Source organism: Alligator mississippiensis, chromosome 16 (genome assembly GCF_030867095.1).
Source record: "Alligator mississippiensis isolate rAllMis1 chromosome 16, rAllMis1, whole genome shotgun sequence".
Taxonomy (NCBI): Eukaryota; Metazoa; Chordata; order Crocodylia; family Alligatoridae; genus Alligator; species Alligator mississippiensis.
In genome coordinates, this window is record NC_081839.1 from 13,567,478 (window position 1) to 13,589,615 (window position 22,138).

Consider the following 22,138-nt stretch of genomic DNA (forward strand, 5'->3'; position numbering starts at 1 on the left):
GGAGGTGAGGAGCGTCGAGTGCTGGAGACTCCCTGAAAACCGGCAGTTTGTTCAGTAACGAACTAACTGCAACTTGAGGCCTTTAGGCCTACGGCGAATAAAACAAGGAGACAATTTCAGTCCTACTTAATGTCTTCACTGGAGCATGTCTGAAATCAGTCCCCATTAACAGGCATGAAAAAGATATCCAGTTGCTATTGAAGATGCTGTAGAGAAAGCGATCATCGTGGCTTCCTGTACCTAGTACAGGGGTTTCTCAGCCTCTTTCGGCGCCAGGCGCCCTTCTGCAACTTGCCTGAGTTTTGTGGCACCTGCTTCTCAAAACTAATTTCAGTCATTTTTTCATTATGAAAAATAGTAGACTGACTCCCGCCCCTACTCACTCACTCAGTGTGTGAGCCCGTGCAGCCACATACATGCATGTACGTGTGTGTGTACGTATATGCATGCACACGCATCTGCATGTGTAGGTGTATAGACACAGTGCACCTGTAGCATATAGGGTACAGCGTGCGTGCACGTGCATACTGCGTGTGTGTGCATGCAGGTGTGCGCAAACAGGCAGAAGTGTATGTGCACTGCCACACGCACTCTTTCCACGTATGTATACCGACATGCACACGTATGTGTATACGTGTACAAGTATATATGTGGATATCTACACCCCCGCCCCCCCTACAAACACCCGTGGGCAACCCCTTGCAGCCGAGGACGACCCTCTCTCACAAGGCCAGTCCCGGTCCCGGACTCCAGCGCAGCCGGGCCAAGTGTCTGCGCGGCGGGGGGGGCGGGGGCGGCTCTGGAGTGCTGACCAGACACACCGGGTTGCTCCTGTGTCATCAATTCAGTCTGTAATCTCAGCCCAAATGCCGGGTCCTTAGTCAAGCGTGTATACTTAGTGCCATGGGAATGGGGGGCTCTTAGTTGGCAGCCTGGTATGAAGAAACCACGCTCTGGTCCGGGCCAGACTGGTAGGTGGTGTCTGGGAGAATCCCCCGGTGCCATAGAGGCATGGTGTGGGGTGGCCCAAGAAGGATTTCCACCTCTAATCCCAGCCCACAAGGAATTCCTTCCTTGAGCCTGTCTACTTGGTACAGTGGGGATGGGGGAACTGGACCAAACAGTATTTGCAGCCGTAACCCGTCCAAAACCAGGTCCTTATTTGGGTCCATGTACTGAGTACAGTGGGCATGGGGGGGCTGTCAGTTGGCAGCTTGGCACGCAAAAACTGCACTTTGGGCCAGGCAAGACTCCGGTTGGGGGGTGTGGGATAGTATCCAGTGCCACAGAGGCATGGTGAGGGGTGGTCCAAAGGGGATTTCCTGTTGTCAACCCAGCCCAAAACCCAGTTCCTTATTCAAGCCCATATACTTAGGACAGTATTTGTGGGGGCTGCCAGTTCATGGCCTGGCACAGCCAAACCATGTCTTCAGGCAGGCAGGAGAGAAAGGGGATGTAGCTCAGTGGTAGAGTGTGTGCTTTGTATGTATGAGATCCTGGGTTCAATCCCCAACATCTCCACTTTTCATGGGGAAGCAGGGCAGGCCCTACAAAGAGAGACTAGATGGCCTGAACCTATTCAGCCTCCACAAGAGAAGGCTGAGGGGAGAGAGCCAAGGGGGGGATCTGATGGCCCATTTACAAACTCCCCAGGGGGGACCAGAGAGAACTGGGGGAAGCTCTGTTCCCCCCAGGCACCACCCAGGGTTACTAGGAATAACACCCTCAAATTGTTAGAGAAAATGCTCAGGCTGGACACCAGGAAACATTACTTTACACTTAGGGCTGCCAGGCTCTGGAATGGGCTCCCAAGGGAGGTGGTGCTCTCCTACCTTGGGCCTCTTCAAGAGGAGGCTGGGCAGATATTTGGCTGGGGTGATATGATCCTGGCACCCATTCCTGCCTGAGGGAGGGAGTCGGACCTGATGAGCTGCTTAGGTCCCTTCCACCCCCAAGTACTATGATACTATGACTCTGGTCAGAGATGACCAGGAGAGTCCCCTGGTGCAACAGGGACATGCTGTGAGGTGGCCCAAAACAGATTTCCAACCATAATCCCAGCCCAAGATCCACTTACTTACTCAAACCCACATATTTAGTACCGTGGCTGGGGGGAGCTGTCCGTTGGCATCCTGGCAGGGCCAAAACAGGGCAAGCTGTGGTCAGAGATGTCCAGGGGAGTCCACTGGTACCACAGAGTGATAGTGTGGGGTGGCCCAACAAGGATTTTCATCTCTGATCCCAGCCCAAATCCCACTTCTTTATTCAGGCGCCTGAAGTTAGTGGCGTCTGGGCAGACTATCAGCTGGCAGCCGGGCAGAGCCAAACCGTTTCCTGGGACGGGCAGGACTCTGCAGAGGTAACCAGGAGAGTCCCATGTGCCACAGAGGCATGGCGTGGGCTGGCCCAAGAAGGATTTCTAGCTGTGATCCCAGCCCTAAATCCAGGTCCTTATTTGGATCCATATACTCAGCACAGAAGCTGGCACGCTGTCGGTTTGCAGTCTATCACGGGCAAGCCGCGTTTTGGGTCGGGCAAGACTGGTGAGAGACGTCCAGCAGAGTCCCCGATGGCACACAGGTCTGTCATGGGGTGGCCCAAGAAGGATTTCTGGCTATAATCCCAACCCCAAAACTAGTTCCTAACTCACGCCCATATATTTAGTACAGGGGCGGGGGGTGTCAGCTGGCAGCCAGCACGGCCAAAGCGCACTTTGGGCCGGGCAAGACTGCGGTCAAGGTGCTTCGGGAAAGTCCCCTGTGGCACCAACAGGCTGTTTGGGGTGGCCCAAGAAGTATTTTGCCCCATAATCCCATCGTAATCTGACCTTTATTTAGGGCTCTGGACTTGATGAAGAATATTATTTTGCATATTAATTAGCAAATATGCAATGAAATTCTCTCTATTCAAAATGTGTAATTCATTTGTAACAAGCTTTGATTGGGTCTAGATTAGCTTTGAAAAGGGAACTGGGAGTAAGCAACCACCTTCAGCCTGGTAGGCGGGTTGGAGGAGCCGGGGCCCCGCAGGCAGCTTTGGGCTTCTCCCCAGCCCCCAAAAAAGCAGCCAGAGATTTATGTATTTATTTTTAAAAGGATTTTTACCTCCCCAGAAACTCACCCCCGACACAACCACGAAATGCACGGAGGGCGAATTGCAGCGGGTGACCCAGACTCAGAGTTAACTGAAGAAAAGGGGAGGGGAAAAGAAAAGTCGTTCACCTCCATCCAGCGCAGAAAACACACCGGCTTTCAAAAACAGGAATGCTATATAGCCAGTCACGATAATGACAATACTATATAAAGAATAATTATGATAGAGCAGTACCGCAATAATAGCGATTAGCTGATGCCCAGCCCAGGGCTTCTAGCGCCCACGCAACTGTTTTGGAAGCTGGATATACAGAGGACGTTTTTCACGCCCAATAATGTTAAAAATCATCTTATTAATGTAACGATGATCATGCACCGCTAGAATGAGGAGTAATTAGAATAGTAAGCAACATGAGCGTTAATTAGTAATATGTAAACGTACGGTAATTAGTGAATAGCCACGTGTAAAAGGTAACACTAAGCATCCAGGAGGCGCTGAGAAGGGGGGTCCGCGGCTGCTCTGGGGCTGGCGTCGGGAGGGAAGAAGCAGGCGGCCCCGGGGCTCCCGCACGCCGGCTCGGGGCACGTGCAGCGCCGTGTGGGCGGGCGGGCGGACGGCTCCGCGCTTCCTCCCCGGCCGTATCTTGAGCCCCTGCCCGAGCCCGGAGCTGCGCTGCGCCTCCCGCCGCCGCTGCCCCCGGGCCGGAGCACCGCGCTCCTCCGCGCCCGCACAGCGGGTCCCGCGCACCCTCGCCTAGGCCACGCCCCCTGGGACGGAGCTCCGCGCCCGCACAGCGGGTCCCACACACGGCGCAGGCGCCCTTTGGCCAAGCCACGCCCCCCGGGTCGGCAGGTAGGGGGCGGGGCCAGGGAAGGGGCGGGCGCTTAATCTTTCCATGCCGGCGTTCATTGGCTGGGAGGCGGTGCGCCGGCCGGCAGTCGATTGGGTGCGGTGGACGCCCGTCTGGGCTGAGAGCTTTTAAATACGACTGTAGCTCCATAACGCGGTCGGGGGAGCTGGTCGCGGGCGGTTGTTGGTGTCGCGCTGCGGCGGCTCCGGGGCCCTCGGCTCGAGATGGGCTCAGGCCTCCAGGAGCAGAGTGACCAAGTGTGTCCCCAGCGCTTGAGCGTCCCCCAGCCGTGCTGCAGCAGTGCGGCTGTGCGGAGGGCGCTTTCCTTAGATTTTTATTTATTTATTTACTATTTTTAAGCATTTCTTTTCAGAACGTGGGTTGGAAGTTGTATCTAAACCAGACAGGGGCCAGAATGTCCTGTTTTCCCCACGCCGAGCTGTAGAGGAATAAAGAGCAGCCAGGAGAAAAATGACTCTGTGCGGGGGAAATGGCAATGGAGAGTGGCGTTCTCGGTAGTGCAAGGGACTAGTACTGTAGTAAAAATATGCTATGATATAATCATTATGATTATTATAAAAGCTTTGAGTAGCAGCTGTGTGCTTTGAGTAACAGCTGTGTGATAAAAATACCTCATGGACCTTTGTGATAGCTGCACAAGGTCTCACGGTTGAGTTATGGGCTACTTTTTGACTGCTTCTTCTCTTCCTCTTCCTATAGTAGATAAACCTTAGACCTTGTCATAATAAAGAATAATTTGGATAGCGCTTAGCGAGGCTCAAGGCTTCCTGTTAAAATACGAAGATTGATGCTTGCTCTGCACCTAATTAGCCATTATCCTTATCTAATGTCCTAAAGTTACACTAAGATATAAGACATCAATTTGGCTGCAATGCTGTCTCAAGAATTATGAATGTATTAAGCTTTGCCAAAATGTATAACCAATCATATATCGCTACGCAAAAACCCTTTGACAAGAAGTATAACCAATCATGTATTGCTACGATTAAAACACCCCCTATGTTTATGTGAACTATAAAAATGGGACTTAGAGCATAGTCATGGCCAGCTCCGCTTTGGGTAAATTAACCCCTCAGTCGACCTGTTTGTACAAACAATAAACATAAGATGGACTCAGCCTGACTGTGTGTGACTCTCTCCTTGAGGTGGATTGGAAACAGCCTCCAGGGGCACGAAACCAGCCATTTCGGCAACAGTACGATCAGAGGACCTAGATGATAAATGCCTTCGAGGTAATGACTGCAAGCGTGTATCAGGTGTAACGGTGAAGCAGTGCGAAGCCTCTAGGGAGAGAGAATATGGTCAGGGTTACCCAAGCAACAAAGCTTGAATGCCAGAAATTAGGAGGCTGCAGTACGTATTGGGCCATGAAGACCTAGACAGAAGTCACTAATGTGGGTATCAAAGGAAAAAAAAGGTTTAGTGATTACTCCAAAGAAGGCAGCAGGGTTTGCCATGATCTGATACAAGGGTCCAGAACGGCGGTTCTGAACCTTTTTCAGTTGACGTACCCCTTGGTCTCCGAGTGAGACTTCACGTACCCCCTTTCTATGGGAAATTAATTTTTATGTCAAACTACATGTACTCGTGTATTATAAAAACAGCAAGATACTCATACAAAGATTTCTTCATTTTAAACAAGGTTCATTTATTCAATGCACATAAAAAGTTGTACAAAAAAACACCACTTGGTGTCAAATGGCAAAACATGCCCAAACTTATTAGTTCAAATAGTGCTGCTGCTTACTATCAACCAACATTTTAATTCTAGGCAACATTTTCGAGAGCGCCACATGCACGTCATGTTCAGCTTTCAGTTTGTTCCTCACTTTGGTTTTTGCAAAAAGCACTGAAAATCCCAACTCGCAGAAATGGGTTGTGACAAACTGTGCTAGAACTTGGTAAGCTCCCTTGGTCCGAGTGGGATATCCCTCCCCAAGTCTGCACCAGAATCGATCCAATTTCATTGATTCAAAATCGACACGAAGTTTCTGATTATTGCGCAAATCAAGTAGCAAATGTTTTGCCAGGTCGGCACCACTAATTTGTTCAAGAGAAGCGGTAAAAAGGCTCCTTACCCAAATGTCAGCTACCGGAATAGTTGTGATAATGCCTTCTGTGGTGACTTTCAGATTTTCAAGATGCATAATAATACTCTCGGGGTGTAGGTTGTATACGTGTTGGTCTTCGTTCCATCCAGGAAGAGCTCACACCAATTGCTGAAACTTCTTCAGCCTGACAAAGGGTTTTTGAACCCAAAAGCTTGCTTAAATTTTTTTTCCAACTATTTAAGTTGGTCTAACAAAAGATCAGATTCACCCAAAGAACCTTGTCTGCCTAATAATACTCTCACGGACTCTTGGTTCCCCTGGATGCACTGGATCTAAAGTGATTTCATCAAAGAGAGGAAAATTGGCCAAGTTACTGGAATTCCCTCTTCTTCCCCAGAGAGCCAACTTCTCTTGAAAGCGTATGACTGTTTTGTCCTCCAAGATAGTACTTCTTCACCTGGGACTGAAATGTTCAACGAGTTTGGACTGAAATGTTCAATGAGTTTAGAATTGTGAACACATCTGCGAGGGATGGCAAACAACCCACAAAGTTCGGACCTATGAAACACTGAAGCAGAATTGAGCTGTTTTCATGCAGAAACATTTCAATTAAATCTCAAAGTTCAAAAACTCTTGTCAGAACTTTTTGTCTGGATAACCAGCGCACTTCTGTGTGACGCAGAAGTACAGTGTGTTCAGAACCAACCTCTTCCTTCGCACAGCGCTTTGAACATGCAGTGATTCAGTCCCCTTGCTCTGATCAAGTTGACAGCCTGGATAACAACATCCAACATGTCTTTCAAATAAGAGGGAAGAGAATACAATGACTAGAGATCACATTTGGATTCACCTTTTTGACGAGAGCGGTGAACTCTGAATATTTCCCCAACATAGCAGGAGCACCATCAGTACAAATAGCTCCTACAAGGTCCTAGGAAAGGCTGGAAAAAAGGAAAAAATTCATTCATCATAGCCATAATGTCTGGTGACTTCGTTGTTTCTTTCAGCAGTTCACGAAAGAAATTCTTCTTTGACATGATTCTCACGCGCATATCGAGCAAAAATGAGAAGTTGTGCGCAATTTGAGACATCAGTTGATTCATCCAACTGCAAGCCAATTTTACCAGACTTTTCTTGACTTGCTCCACTACTTGTTTGCGTATGTCTTCTGACATGTCCTTGATTCGGTCGTGAATGGTGTTGTATGGGGGATGTGTGCTATTTTTAGTTGTGCATCTTTACCAGACATCAGCTCGGCCATTTCCATGGCACGGTTTCACCAGGGTCTCTGCGATGGTATGCAGCTTTTTTTTCTGTGGCCATCCTTAATGCCACGCGATAACGAGCCTCCAGCGTTGGCTTCTGAATGCAATCTGGGGAGTAAATCCATGATTGGAAAGTGTGCTCTTGTTTCAAGTTGTGATCGCTTGATTTTTAATAAAGCTTCTGGGTCTTTAGTATTTTCAGAGTGAACAGTCTGAAGGTGCTCTTTAAGTTTAGATGGCTTCATATATCCATTGCAAAGTACCTTTTGAGCGAAGGAAGCATTGTGGCTTCTGTAAATCATCTGTATCAAGCATAAACGTAAAGCCAAACTGCACATGCAAATCCTAGTAATAACACTTCTTTGACATGATAAATCGATGGACGAAGCAAGAATTCAGTCCCTGAAAAATAGTGCAAAGTAAAACCCTTAAAATATACATCATAGGTTGGTAACAATGTAAAACTGAACATAGGTACTTACCAAAATGAAAGGAAAAAGCAGATGTATACTGTTACTTGCGTGGAACCGCCACGTGCATAAAAAAAATGACGTAAAAAACTCAAATGCAAACACGACAACTTCGAACGCACAACCACGTTCAAAGACTTGACTCTACACGACTGAGTGACAGGTGTTTGGAGCAACGTTTCTGGTGCAAGGTTGAGGCATGGAGGAGGAATACGATATCTGGTTTCCATGTGCATGTGCATTTTAACGACACTAAGGCCCCAGCAATTTCAAATTGTCAAGACATTTTTTAGGCTCTTCGAACTGTGTTAGACGGTGTATGAAATCTATCTCACGTACCCCCGATGAGGCTTCATGTACCCCCTGGGGGGTACATGTAGCCTGGTTCAGAACCGCTGGTCTAGAAATTGATTCTCAATCGGGGGCCGCAGCAAACCCAATTCACAAGAGAAAACTAGACATTTCAAATGGGAATCTGTAGTATTAAAAACAGCTCTGCCCTGCCTGTGGCGATTGATCTTTCTGAGCTCTTCGCAACAGAAAAATTATTCTTACTTATGTCAAAAAATGAGCGAAAGTTAATCGCTGGCATCCTCCATGGGGGGCCTTGAGTCTAATGGCCAGTACTTGGGCATCTAGTGTGTGAGGTACTTCAGATTGAGACAGGAGATGAGTTTCACAGATCTTCCAAGTAAACTTTTTAGAAATTCTTGCAAGCTAGCTTGTGGTATCATACCCCGTGATGGCATGAAAACCCAGCAGTCCGTCCCTTAGTTCATCACAGCACTCCACCTTGTGCACAGCAATGTATTGTTAGTTCTTGATGGGCTTGCTCTCATCCACAGCTCACTGCTGAGACGAGGCCAGAATGCAATCAGTAGCAATAGGACATCGGTGTCACTGCTTGTTGTTGTGGAAAACACGCAGCAAACTTTTGGGTCAGGTCAGCAGAAGCTTTATTTGGATAGAGCTACCACATTGTGACAATGACTGTGTTATATCCTTCTGACTTTGCTTCAGAAAGAAGCAAGATCACGCGGGTGCCTGCCGCCTCTTGTACGGAGTGGAGGTGGGCCGTGTTTCTTGCAGTTGAGGAGGCAGCATAACCATCATTACCACCACTGACTGTTAGTTCTGTGTCACCACATAATGTTTGCTGTAAGAGTTCCCTTTTGAGGAACCTAACAAGGGTTTGCATGCCTTGTTTTCCTTGGATTCAATCACTGTTCTCCATTGCACAGGCAACGTGATGTCCCTGCTGCTAATTCCAATTCTTATTTTCTTCCTTTCCAACTCAACACTTTCTAGTAACATCCTTGATCAATGGGTCTTTGTAACAGTCGAACACAACATCTACCCTGCTGCAAGGTTCCTTGAACTTGGACATGATATTCACCGCAAAAGCATCCACGTGGTCTCCAAAAGTCACTGCATCCTTGGGTTTTCCCATGGCCCGAACCACAGCCACACCATCAATCACTACACATGTTGGAGTCAGGGCTTCTTTCAAACTTGGCTACAAAATATTCTCTTCCAAAATGGAGAGTAGTTAAGCTTTGTTTGCTGGTCTCAAGTTTCCGTTTGTTGTAGCCAGTGATAGCAGTACAGTAGAGAGTTCTTGCCTCAGGAGGTTATCGACATCCATAGATACAAGCAGGCGTCTGAAAAGTTCACGATCAGCTCTGATGACTGAGGTCTGTTGTTTTGTGTTTTTCTGTTGCTAACTGTACTGGAAGCAAGAGTTTTTAACTTTGAGATTGGTGCATGTACGATGACAGCTTTATGCACAAGTCAATCAGCAACAAATGTCTGTAAGATGTTTTGTCCTAACTGCTGTGTATTCAGCACACCTTGTATAATTGGTTCTTGGGGAATGTCACCAGTAGCGAGGCACACCAGCTCTGGGGATTCCCTGTTGTTGAACACTTTGAATAACTGGAACTTAGTAGACAGCTTTTTAACATCTTCCTCATCCCTTGTCTGTGCTTTTGCCTGTCCATGCTATAACTGCTTGTGCTGCAAAGAGCATTGTGTAAGCGTTGCAATAGCTGGCCTGCTTAGTCCTAGGCCTTGACATATTCTTTTTTCCTGCTTGCCTAAGTGGCCTTTTTGGACATCTACAGTGTATTTTTAGTATTTGCACATCCAGAGGCACTCTGGCTCTGGGTGCATAGCCACACACATGTGGCTGACTATCCAGACATTTTGCATCAGATGGCTGTTAGATCCCTGACTCCATGCAGAGCCCAACAACTGGGGAGACGACAATCCAGTTGTGCGTGGATCCTGTTTGTCACTAGCCAGAGCAAGCAGGGTCCCAAAAAACACAACCAACTGGGATCTTGCACTGAACAGCAGGGTTTTTTTACATTTTACACACCTTGGTTCATGCCCGTTAACATTTACTCCACCTTGGTTCCTCCTTTGTTCCACCCATAGCTCCTCCTCTCTCAAGCTCCGCCTCTGTTTACTTCATTAGCATGCAATTACCTATGCATTTCATGTATTTACGTTCTTGAGAAAAGCTGCTCACAGCAATACGTGCTGCCAAACAGTGCAGTGAACCAAAGTGCATGATTCAAGAGATTTGGGAAAGAGTGCCATGTAACGTATTCACTAGAACATGGCAGTAGGTCATGTTCTGCAAAAGCTCTCTTCAAGGCACCGTTATTTGGGATGTCAATTAGTGCCATGTGGAACGTGTCAGGAGCATCGGTGGCATCCGCTCCAAATGGATTTGCAAACAGCTTCAACTCAACGCTGCGTTCCCTGAAATCCACAAATCTTTGTTTGAATTCATCCAGCAGACGGCCGATCAGTGCAGAATACTTGCCATGGGTCACAGTCTCAGCACATCTTGTTAATAGTATTGCTGATGAAGTGGCGCTGGAGGGGATCAGGCCACGGGTCAGATGCCCAGCTGGAAACATTGACAAGGGCTAGCTGAACGAGATGAGGGAGGCAGAAGGAACTTGATGAGCCTGGAGAGCCTTGGTAGCCTAGAGGAAGGCACTGTTTGTGTTACAGCCTGGAGGGAGAAAGGCTGAGTACTGTTTATTAGCCTGGAGAGGGAAGAGGGAAGTTTTTCTGTTTGACTTCCTTTGCTGAGAAGCCTTCAAATAAAGGACCTGGTTTGCAAGTTAGAAAGAAGTGTGGCTGACTCAAGTGAGATGTGCTGGTAGAAAGCACTACAGCTCCCAGTGTTGAGTGTCTTCATAACAGACTTAGTTGTGCAGGGAAAACTCCGGTTCCGGTTTTGGAGGTATTGTAGAGGAAGTAGTAATATGGGAGTATGTCTTGGCCATGTGGGACAGGGAAATGAACGGTGGATGATGCCTCCGATTCCTGGCCCGGTTGTGAGGAAGACGATGGTGTTGTTGGCTCTGACAAAATAGGTGGGGAGAGACTGAGGAAAGAAAAAAAGTTCAGTTTTGGCCTCGTTACTGGGTAACTAAAGCAGTCAAACTTATAATAAGTTGGCCCAAGTTGGGAGACTAGATTTGAAGGGTTTGACTGTAACCATGCTGATCTAAGGCCACAGGCAGACAAGGTTGTTTGGGTGGAAGGCGGCATATCTTTTATTAGACCAACTAAATTGATAGCTTAAGATATCACATCTATCCAAAGAACCTTGTCTCTCTAGATTTGAAGGCCCGTTCTGTTACAGGGGTAAAAACCTGTCCCAGATTGTATGCTTTGTGTGTCCACAGCTGGCATTTGTAAGGCTATTGTTTCGCGTCCACGCCATGCAGTTCTTATGCTAGAGAGTCTACCTGATACATGCACCTCCTCCCAAATTTTCCTACCATATACTGGTATTCTCCATTCCAGATGTCTGGCAGTAACATCATGAAGCAAAATAGGTTGTATACCAAGTTCTGCAGTTTTTCAATACAGACAATTGGAAATTTTCTGAGCCAAGAGTTTCCTTAAACATGGTTGTTCATTAAACCCAACGTTTCATTTTAAAAAGTCAAGGATTTCTGTGATATCTTTTGTTGAGCCAGTGCATAGTTGGCAGACCTGTTGGACAAGCCTTTGGTCATGGAGGCTAGGGACAGAAGTTATAAGTGATTGGAAACCAGTTCAAATCTGTAACACGACAGAAGTTCAGTGCACGTAAACTGCTTTCAAAATGGCCAAAACCGTTTTAAGATGAACCTGGATGAATGTAATATCAGCCTGAATTTATTTAGGTGAAATTGGTTTACTGAACTTCTCTCCCAGTTCCCCTCCCAATTCAAGTTAACTCAACCCCCCCTGCACCTCGCTACCCCCCAGGGTGAGAGGGCTAGCCTTGTGCAGGCTGTCTGCTCCAGCCAGGCAGGGAAACATGCCATAGCTTCCCCCGGTATCTGGCCTGAGCACTGCAGACATATGGCTGCATTTCCAGAATCAAAATGAACACCTGTTCACTTGCTTATTGGTTCAGTCTAATCTGCAAGGTTGAATCGATTCAGCCTTGCAGTTTTGAACAGTCTTTTCTTGCCCAAGTGCCCTTCCTCAGGTCGCATTTGAAACCTGTCCAGTTTGGCCCAGTCTGGCTGAACGCGTAGCGACCCTGCCTGGATTTCGCAGAACAGAACTCGGGCTAGGAGGGATCTCCATAGGTGACCTAGTCCAACCCCCTGCCTGAGACGAATCGTCCTTATCTGAGCCCCCCTATGCAGATCCATAATGCAGCCTCTCAGTAAAACTACCCCCAACCCTGACACCACACAAGCCATAAGGCCCTAACCTGCCACAGGTAACACATGGGGGACGTGGCGGCCAATGTCCTGCTTCTGCAAAATGTTAATATTCACTTGAGAGATCTCCCATGCCCCCTACTACAGAGGAAGGCAACCCTCTCGCGCCCCCACCGCCCCCCACATACCAGTCTGACCATGGGATCAAATTCCTTCCTAAGCCCAAATAGGAGTCGGTGTGACCGTGAGCGGAGGGACAAGACCCTCTAGGCAGAACCCACCAGCTTCAAGCTCCAGCAGGAGCACTGGCACACCCCAGCCAAAACCCCCAGCCTTGACTGTAGCCAACACTCAATGCCTCTGAGGAAGGCTTCCAAAAATCAAACAAAGCCTGATGCACATAGCAGAAAGGGTGGGTGAGGGGGTAGTGGGGTGGTGGAGGGATTCCCTCCCAGTCCCATGTGGCAACCAGGAAAGCCCAGAAGCCGGGGAAATATCCATAATAGAACGAGGCATCCCTGCACCTAGATCATTCCTGAGCCGTGGTGTCCAACTTCTTCTCGAACATCTCCAGTGACAGGATCCACAGCTCCTCCAGGTGTCCGTGACACTGTCTCACTGCTCTGAGAGTGAAGAAGATTTTCCTGCTATCCAAGCTAATCTTACTTTCCTGCTGCGTCAGGCCATCTCTCCTCCCATGACTTGCTTACCATCTTTGTCGCCCACCCCTGGGCCCTCTCTAACTTCATCCTTGTCACAATGTGGAGCCTAAAACTGCACACGGTGCCCTAGACGAGGCCTGACCAGCACTGAGGAGAGAGGCACCATCTCCTCCAGGGTCTTGCACCTGATGCTTGTATTGATGAATCCCTAAACTTCATGTGTGCAAGAGAAATGCACGGTGAAAAGGAGTTCCCGCCACTCATATGTAAATTTGTTCCCCGCTATTGGCTAGTTCTAAATTATTCCCACATGGCGGCTAGCGATTGGCCTGCTAGCCGTATGAGAGGCTTGAGTGGTTTCCACCCAAGTTGGAGAACTCCGAGGAGAACCCCGCAAGGGAGAACTCTGAGGAGGAGAAGCAGGACTTCACATCCATCTTGTGAAGAACACTAAGCGCGCTGCGGAGTTGATCAAACCCAGCGTGTGCTTAGAGGAGGATACCGGGGCCTGATCAACCTCTAGCCTCTCTCCGTCGCCATACGATCCCTCGACGTACCCTTCCTTGCGCACTCGTCAGGAGTCACCTTTCGGACTCCCATTGTGTATCCAGAGCTCTAATCCAGATTGTTCGTGTTTGTAACTGTAACTTAAGCGAAGTTTTCTCCTGCCTGCACCGTGACCATCTACGGTGTAAGTAAAATAATCTTTAATCAACCGCTACGAGTCCGTGCCTAATTCTAGTCCGTCGTGCCGCCTCTCCCCGGCCAACGTGCCGGGGCTGCTGGCCACAGCCCCGCGTGCCGCACGCCCCCGAACGCCTCGGACCGCTCCTGGCCTGCACACTTTGCACCAATTCAGGCCACTGGTCCACATCCTATCACGCCCCGTCTTTAAGTGCCTTTTTGGCAAGATGAATATGCTTAGCTCCTTCATCCTCTTCTCGTATGATTTGCTTTCCATGCCCTTTGATCTTCTTTGTCGCCCGCCTGTGGGCCCTCTCTAACTTCTCCACATCCTTTTAAACATGCGAAGCCCAGAACAGCACGTGGTATTCCAAGCAGGGCCTAACCAGTGCCGAGTAAAGAAGCCTAACTATCGCTATCAGTCCCCGTGACTTGCACCTACTGCTTCCGTTGATGCGTCGAAAAAAAACATTGGTCTTCTGTGCAGCTGCATCCCACTGCAGACTCGTATTGAGTCTTTGATCTACCAGGACTCCCCAGTCCTTCTCCTGAGTGCTGCCATCCAGCTAGGTGTCAAATTCTGAATTGGTATTTTGGATTCTTCTCCCCGAGGTGCAGCACCTTGCATTTGTCTGCACTGAACTTCATCCTGCCCGTTCCAGCTCCGCTTTCCAATCTGGTTAGATCCTTCGGAATTGGGCTCCCCTCCTCCAATACTTCATAGTCCTTCCCAGTGTTGTGTTGTCTGCAGATTTGCTCAAGAAGCTGTCTATGCCAGTATTCACATGATCACTGAACACACTGGACAGCACCAGAGCCAGGACAGATGCCAATGGGACTTCACTCAAAACCGTCTGCCACTCTGACATGGATCTGTTGATGATTACCCGTTGGTTGTGGCTGTTGAGCCAGTTGTCTAGCAGTCCTGTCCAGCTTGCGGTTCTCCAGTTTGTTTGTGAGAAGGTCACGCGGGACTTGGTCAAAAGCCTTGCCGAAGTCCAGATTCACACTATCCACTACATCCCCTCCATCCATCCAAGTAGTTACCATATTTACCCGAGTTCAAGACGCATTTGAATTTAAGACAAGCCGCAGTTCGATTCTAGATATGGGAAATTTATAAATTGGTTATAATTTTCCATGTATGGCACCTGACTACTGGAGGTTTATCTTAAATTTCTTCTCCCCCTCCCCATTGCTGATGTGAGGAAAGTCAGGCATGCGGGGGGAGTGGGGCAGGCAGCAGGAGAGACAAGTGACTTGACCCTGGCCCCCTGCTACTTGTTCCCCCCAGCTTGCCCCAACTTGCCACCTGCTCTCCCCTCCCCCAGTGCCTGCATACCCTGCCCCTGCCCCCTTCAATGCCCATCTTCCTTAGCACTTGCTCCCTGCATGCCTGCTCCCCAGGCTGGCTGCCTCCCACATCGTCTTTGCTCCCTCCCCGACAGCATCTGAGGCTCCAGCTTCAGGGCACATCATCGCTTCGGCCCAGCTCCTCAGCGGCCGCTCTGGGGCCAGGGCCAGGGCCAGGGCCAGGGCCAGAGCTACCACTGCTGGATGGCTGGGCTGGGGCTGAAGTGCCAGCGTGCTCCTTCCCCCGGGGCCAGACCAGACCTGGAGCTGCAAAGCAGCGGTGGGGGGTGGTGGCAGGTGGGGGTGCAGCGGCTGCAAGGAGCAGGGGGCTGCTATTGATTCTCTCTAAGTCATTTATTTGAGATCAATTTCTCTCTATCTGAAAGTCACCGAGTCCCAGCCCCCTGCTCCAAGCAGGACTATCTCCAACGACATCATCCCAGCCAAGGCTTTGTCTACCCAGGTCTTCAAAACCTCCAAGGATGGAGATTCTTGCCCTGCTCTGCCACCAGATCCTTTGGCGAGGGGCGAAGCAGCTTTAGAGCGCTCCTTCTTGGAAGCTCCTTGAACTGAGTTGTGGATCCCTGTTCATCACCTTCTGTCTTCCTTTGCCAAAGCCTAAAAGGTCAGAAATATATTTCCCCAGCTGGAATAGCCCTAGGCTGCATAAAATTTAGCTCGGGTAGAAGTGTCTGCAAATAGTGTCGTTCGAGCCATGGAGTTGACAAAATCTTCTCCGCTCTGATTCCTGGTGACGTGTGCTCCGCTGTGCAAAAGGAATCCCTTTCTGTAGACCAGGAGCTGAGTCCACAGGCCCATTAGTGATGAAGGGAAATCCCAGCTTTAGATTAACAGCTATCAAAGAGACATCCCTAGTCAGCTTCCAGTCCATTTGGGCCCTGCCTCTGTCCCACAGTTCTGCTCACAGGTCAGAAAAGGGAAGAGACAGCTTGTTTGGAAATGACTATCTGTGTTCTCCTCTTCCTAATGAGGTTCAGTTTTATATTGATGTATTCACCAATAATCTCTTCCCTGTTGTTCTGTATTTGTCCATAAGTGGCAATATTAGCCCCTCCTATTGCTTGCATCATAGATTCCTAGATTCACAGATGCTAGGGTCGGAAGGGACATCAATAGATCGAGTCCGAACCCCTGCACAGGCAGGAAAGAGTGCTGGGTCTAGATGAACTCTTTTGGAAGACCCCCAGGGTAGGGGAGAGCACCACCTCCCTTGGGAGCCCGTTCCAGACCTTGGTGACTCTCACCGTGAAGAAGTATTCCTAATGTCCAATCTAAATCTGCTCTCTGCTAGCTTGTGGCCATTAGTTCTTGTAACCCCCAGGGGTGCCTTGGTGAATAAAACATCACCAATTCCCTTCTGTGCCCCCATGATGAACTTATAGGCAGCCACAAGGTCACCTCTCAACCTTCTCTTGCGGAGGCTGAAGAGGTCCAGGTGCCCCAGTCTCTTCTCATAGGGCTTGGCCTGCAAACCCTTAACCATACGAGTGGCCCTTCTCTGGACCCTCTCCAGGTTATTCACATCCCTCTTGAAGTGGGGTGCCCAGAATTGCATGCAGTACTCCAACTGTGGTCTGACCAGCGCCCGATAGAGGGGAAGTATCACCTCCTTGGATCTGTTCGTCATGCATCTGCTGATGCATGATAAAGTGCCATTAGCTTTTCTGATGGTTTCGTCACACTGCCAACTCATGTTCATCTTGCAGTCCACTAGCACTCCAAGATCCCTCTCCACTTCCGTGCCACGCAGCAGGTCATTCCCTAGGCTGTATGTGTGCTGGACATTTTTCTTCCCTAGGTGCAGCACTTTGCATTTCTCCTTGTTGAATTGCATTCTGTTGTTTTCTGCCCATATGTCCAACCTGTCCAGATCTGCTTGTAGTTGTTCCCTGCCCTCCGGCGTGTCCACTTCTCCCCACAGTTTTGCGTCATCCACAAACTTGGACAGAGTACACTTCACTCCCTCGTCCAAGTCGCTGATGAAGACATTGAGGAGTATCGGTCCAAGGACCGAGCCCTGCAGGACCCCACTGCCCACACCCTTTCAGGTCAAAACCAACCCATCCACCATGACTGTCTTGGTGCAACCCTCTAGCCAGTTCACCACCCACCGGACCGTGTAGTCATCCAAGTCACAGCCTCTTAACTTGTTCACCAGTATGGGGTGGGATACTGTATCGAAGGCCTTCCTGAAGTCTAAGTATACAACATCCACCCCTACTCCTGCATCCACGTGTTTTATAACCTGGTCATAAAAAGAGACTAGATTAGTCAGGCATGATCTGCCTGCTGTGAACCCGTGCTGGTTTCCCCTCAGCATAATTTGTCCTGCTGGGCTCTCACAAATGTGGGCCTTGATAATTTTTTCAAAGACTTTGCCAAGGATGGAGGTGAGACTGACTGGCTTATAGTTGCCTGGGTCCTCCTTCCTCCCCTTCTTGAAAATGGGAACCACATTGGCCCTTTTCCAGTCCTCCGGGACTTGGCCTGTGCACCACGAGTGCTCAAATATTCCCGCCAGTGGCTCTGCAATGATGTCGGCCAGTGCCTTCAGCACCCTCGGATGGAGCTCACCCGGGCCTGCCGACTTAAAGGCATCCAGTTCTTCCAAGTGACTCTGCACCATCTCAGGGTCTACGCATGGAAGTCTGGCGCCTTGCTGCTGCCTCTCTACAACCCCAGTGAGAGACTTGTCGTGCCCCTCGCTTAGGAACACTGAGGCAAAGAGCTCGTTGAGTTCAGCCTTGTCCCCCTTGTCTGTCACCAGTTGCTTCTGCCCATTGAGTAGGGGTCCTATTCCTCCCTGGGCCTTCCTTTTACTCCCTATATATGTAAAAAAACATTTTTTTTGTTATCCTTCACTTTGCATGCCATCCTCAGCTCCATGGTAGCTTTGGCCCGTCTAACTGCCTCCCTACAAGCACGAGCAGAGGAGGTACATTCATCTTTGGTGATCTCTCCCTGTTTCCACTTTTTATGTGCTTCCCTTTTGTCCCTTAGGCTGCTCTGGATTTCTCTGGTCAGCCAGGGAAGCCTCCTGGCCTCTTTCCCTCTTTTGCCTCGCTCGGGGATCGTCTTGCTTTGTGCCCGAAGGATCGTTTCCTTAAGGCACAGCCACCCTTCTTGGGCTCCCATCCCTTCAAATCTCCTACTCTGCAGTGCGTCCTTGACTAATCGCCTGAGTTCACTGAAATCAGCTTTCCTAAAGTCTAGCACTTTCACCCTACTAGTTACCTTACCCACTCGACGTCTTATGGGGAATTGTATTATTAGGTGATCACTGTCCTCCAGGGCAATCCCAGCATGTCTCAGCCCTGGAGCTCAGGGGACAGGACTCCAAGATGAACATGAGCTGCCAATGCCAGACCACAGCCAGCAAGGCCAGCCAGACCTTGTCATGCATCCAAAGGTGCATCTCAAGCTGGTCCGGAGAGGTGATCCTCCCCCTCTATGTGACTGTGGTCAGGCCGCAGTTGGAGTACTGCATCCAGTACTGGGCGCCACACTTCAAAAGGGATGTGGCCAGCCTGGAGAGGGTTCAGAGGAGGCCACCCGCTTGGTGAGAAGACCCCAGGACAGGCCCTACGAGGAGAGATTGAGGGACCTGAACCTGTTCAGCCTCAGCAAGAGGAGGCTGAGGGGGGACCTGGTGACTGCCTACAAGCTCATCAAGGGGAATCAACAGCAAACAGGTAGAGCCCTTTTCTCCCCCGCACCACCTGGGGTGTCGAGGAACAATGATAAGAAGCTGATGGAGAATAGGTTTAGGTTGGAGATCAGAAGGCAATATTTAACAGTTAGGGTGGCCAAAATCTGGAACCAGCTTCCCAGGGAAGTGGTTCTCGCCCCTACCTTGGGCAAATTCAAGAGGAGGTTGGACGATCACCTGTCTGGGGCCTTGTGAACCCAGCATTCATTCCTGCCTGTGGCAGGGGGTCAGGCAAGATGATCTGTTCAGGTCCCTCCTGACCCTAGCTACTATGATACTATGATACCTACCCACTCTGCCCCTGGCTGCACACCCACATCCACCCACCCACCCTTCCCTGGTTGCACACCCACAACCAACCCACACTCTGCCCATGGCTCCACAACCACACCCACCCACCCTTCCTTTGGTTGCAAACCCACACCCACTTACCCACTATGTCCCTAGCTGCACACCCACCCTCCCGCTCTGCTCCTGGCTGCACACGCACACACACACACGCACGCACGCACGCCCACCCACTGTGCCCTGGGCTGCACACCCCCACCCACCCACCCACACACTGTGCTCCTGGCTCCACAGCCACACCCACTCATTCTGCCCCTGGCTACACACCCCACACACACCCCCATGACACGCCCACACCAGACACACACACCCCCTAGCAGGGGGGTGCTGCAGGCAGGGCATGCAATTGCTGGGGGTGGGACGGGCTGCGCTACTTAGTCCAGCTGAGGCTCGTCCTGGTCCTACTGCCCCTGACTCCTGTCAGCATGGACAGGAGCTGGGGCAAGTCAATACAGTTTTAAAGCCCAAGGGCTTCCTCTGCCTCCGGCTCCCTGCATGATTGTTAACAGTCATATAACGGGACGTCCTCATTCCTCTCTTTCCTTTTCCTTTGAGCATTAAAATCTCCTTATTGTTCCTTTGCCCTGCCACCGGTATTATCCATTTCTCCTCTTAACCAAGCTGGACTTTTAAGGAAAGTAATGAGGAAATGAGATTTCAAGACTTTATAGTAACCCTTTTTGAAAAACTCCCAACATTTTCCCACATTTTCCAAACATAAATTTACTTTTTTTAGCATTGGGAGTTGTTTAGACATGTTTTCCATTCTTCCAAAATCATGGTAGTGAGGTCATGGTGTGTAGCCAGCATGTTTCCAACAACCTCTTTCCAGCCATCATCACAATGTGGTCTAAAACCATGTTACTCTGTAATGGATGAGATATCTTTTGTTTTAGAAAATGATCTCAAATTTTCAGAACTAGTTTTCCTGCTTGTCTCTGCATATCCTGTGGGTAATGCATATTTATTCCCTTTCTTCACTTTGCAGATCGGCACTTCAGGAACAACTCGTTCTGTTCTCTCCTTTGATCTGGGGGATCGTAACAGGTTCCTGCCAGTGTCCCGTCCTGTGTGACATATGTTCGAGGTCCTGCTGTTGGGAGCCACCACTTCTTGTAAACCGAGGCACTGCTCTCAGTGCCTCCCTTCTGCTCTGGTACCCACTTTGTGCTTCAACCAACTGGTCATTTTAAAAGTTTAGTCCAATGACTCGTCCCATAAATTTCAATAATACCTCCCCTGCATCTCCTTTTCTACAGCCTAACCACTCTCAGTTGTTTAACCTTTTCCCAATGGCTTGAATTTCAACTGCTACAGTAGGTTGGGGCAGATGGTTGTCTGACTCCATTGTCTCATTACTTGAGACCTGCAAGCAAACTTCAGGATCCCATCCCGACTTGAAGTTACTACTTATGAGCTTATGTAAGGAATCAGCCTCTTCCAAGGAAAGCTCTTCCTTGGCACTCCCCAGAAAGTTTTGTTTGGTCTCTAACCTGATGGATCCCTACAGCCAACCCTGGCATGGGTTTCCAAGCGGTGTTGAGACCCTGCCTCCTTGTTGGCCTTTGTGCGTTAGACAGCCTGTCTGCTCCCATGGCTGTGACTGTGTAACCCACACTCCTAGAGACCAGGTAACCCCTGCTGCCCTTTCTGAACCGTTCTCATGCATACACAGATACCTATGAGCCAATTCCCAAAAAGCAAACCTTTAAATGCCATTTTCTAAGCCAACAGGGGAGAGGGAGGAGTGCCATGTCCCAGCCAGCACAGCAGACTGCTTCCCTTCAGTTTTTCTTGTGCCGTTGCCATTCCCTTGTTCTCCCTGGGACTCTTGCTTTCCTCCTCCTGTTCCCTCCATGCCTCTTCAGTGACCTTCAGGTGCAGTGTGCCACATCGGCAACAAAACTGTTAAAAGACTGTAATATCAACTCACCCTGCTCTCCTAGGTATCCCACTTATGAACCTATCTATAGCAAAGGGTACTCACATTGAGCCTCTCAAAATCTCCCCCACCAGGACGCTAGATCCTTTCGAGGGAGCCGGGGGTACCACACCTATCAGCACCGTTAGGTGGGCAAATCTGATTCGCAAGATGCACCCAGAGATTTCCAACAGAAATCCAGAGTTGTGGTCTTTTTGAGTTCTTTGCAACAGAAAACTGCTGTGTTGTTTTTCAGTAGTTAAAAAAGAGTAAAAATGAAGAGCTGATGTTTTCTTAGGGGTTCCTCCAATCGATCCAGGTTGAGAACCACTGCACTAGCTATATCCAGTTCAATTCGTTACCTCTATAGTGAACATTTCTACCACTGCTGGAGCAGGGTCTGGGCTAGATGGACCGTGGGTCTGACCCAGTACGGCACATCTTTTGTTCTTATGCCCCTTTCAAGTGCCTGATTTGGGAGCTACTTAATTACTTCCAGTATGTTTATTTTTTGGTTGCTAATGGCAAGCCCCTTCCCCATTTTATATGCATACCTCAGCTCCCTACTCTTGCCCCCCAAACTTCCTCCCCTCCCGAGTACTGCATGCACGTGATGTCAATGTGTTAATGCATGAGGGAATGTAATCATGAACTACCAGGGCAGAGGAAGATCTTATGTGAAGAGAAATGGTATAACAAATAAAGTGAACAAATGAAAATACATATTCTGTAGTCCATATTGTTCTTCTAACTAATAATATACATGAACAAACTGCAGAAAGATCTTGGGTCAAGCAGAAGGTCTCTGAAACATCATGAACACGAGTATATGGCAATCATTTACTATAAAACCCCACAAGTAGATGGCACCTTGTTTTTAATGCTTGTTCTATTTGCAGATGTACAAGACACTTACTCTTTGTATTGCTCTGACTGGAACTGAGACACGGACAGAAGTGGACCACATAACAGTTACTCATTGACTGGACCATGCTTTTCACT

At 49.2% G+C, this 22,138-nt stretch overlaps 1 non-coding gene across 1 annotated transcript; it reads left to right on the forward strand.

Moving 5' to 3' along the window:
• The first annotated feature begins 1,449 nt into the window (after positions 1–1,449).
• On the forward strand, positions 1,450–1,521 carry TRNAT-UGU (transfer RNA threonine (anticodon UGU)). The gene has a single exon. It is a non-coding gene; the product is annotated as a tRNA-Thr (tRNA).
• The last annotated feature ends 20,617 nt before the right edge of the window (positions 1,522–22,138 follow it).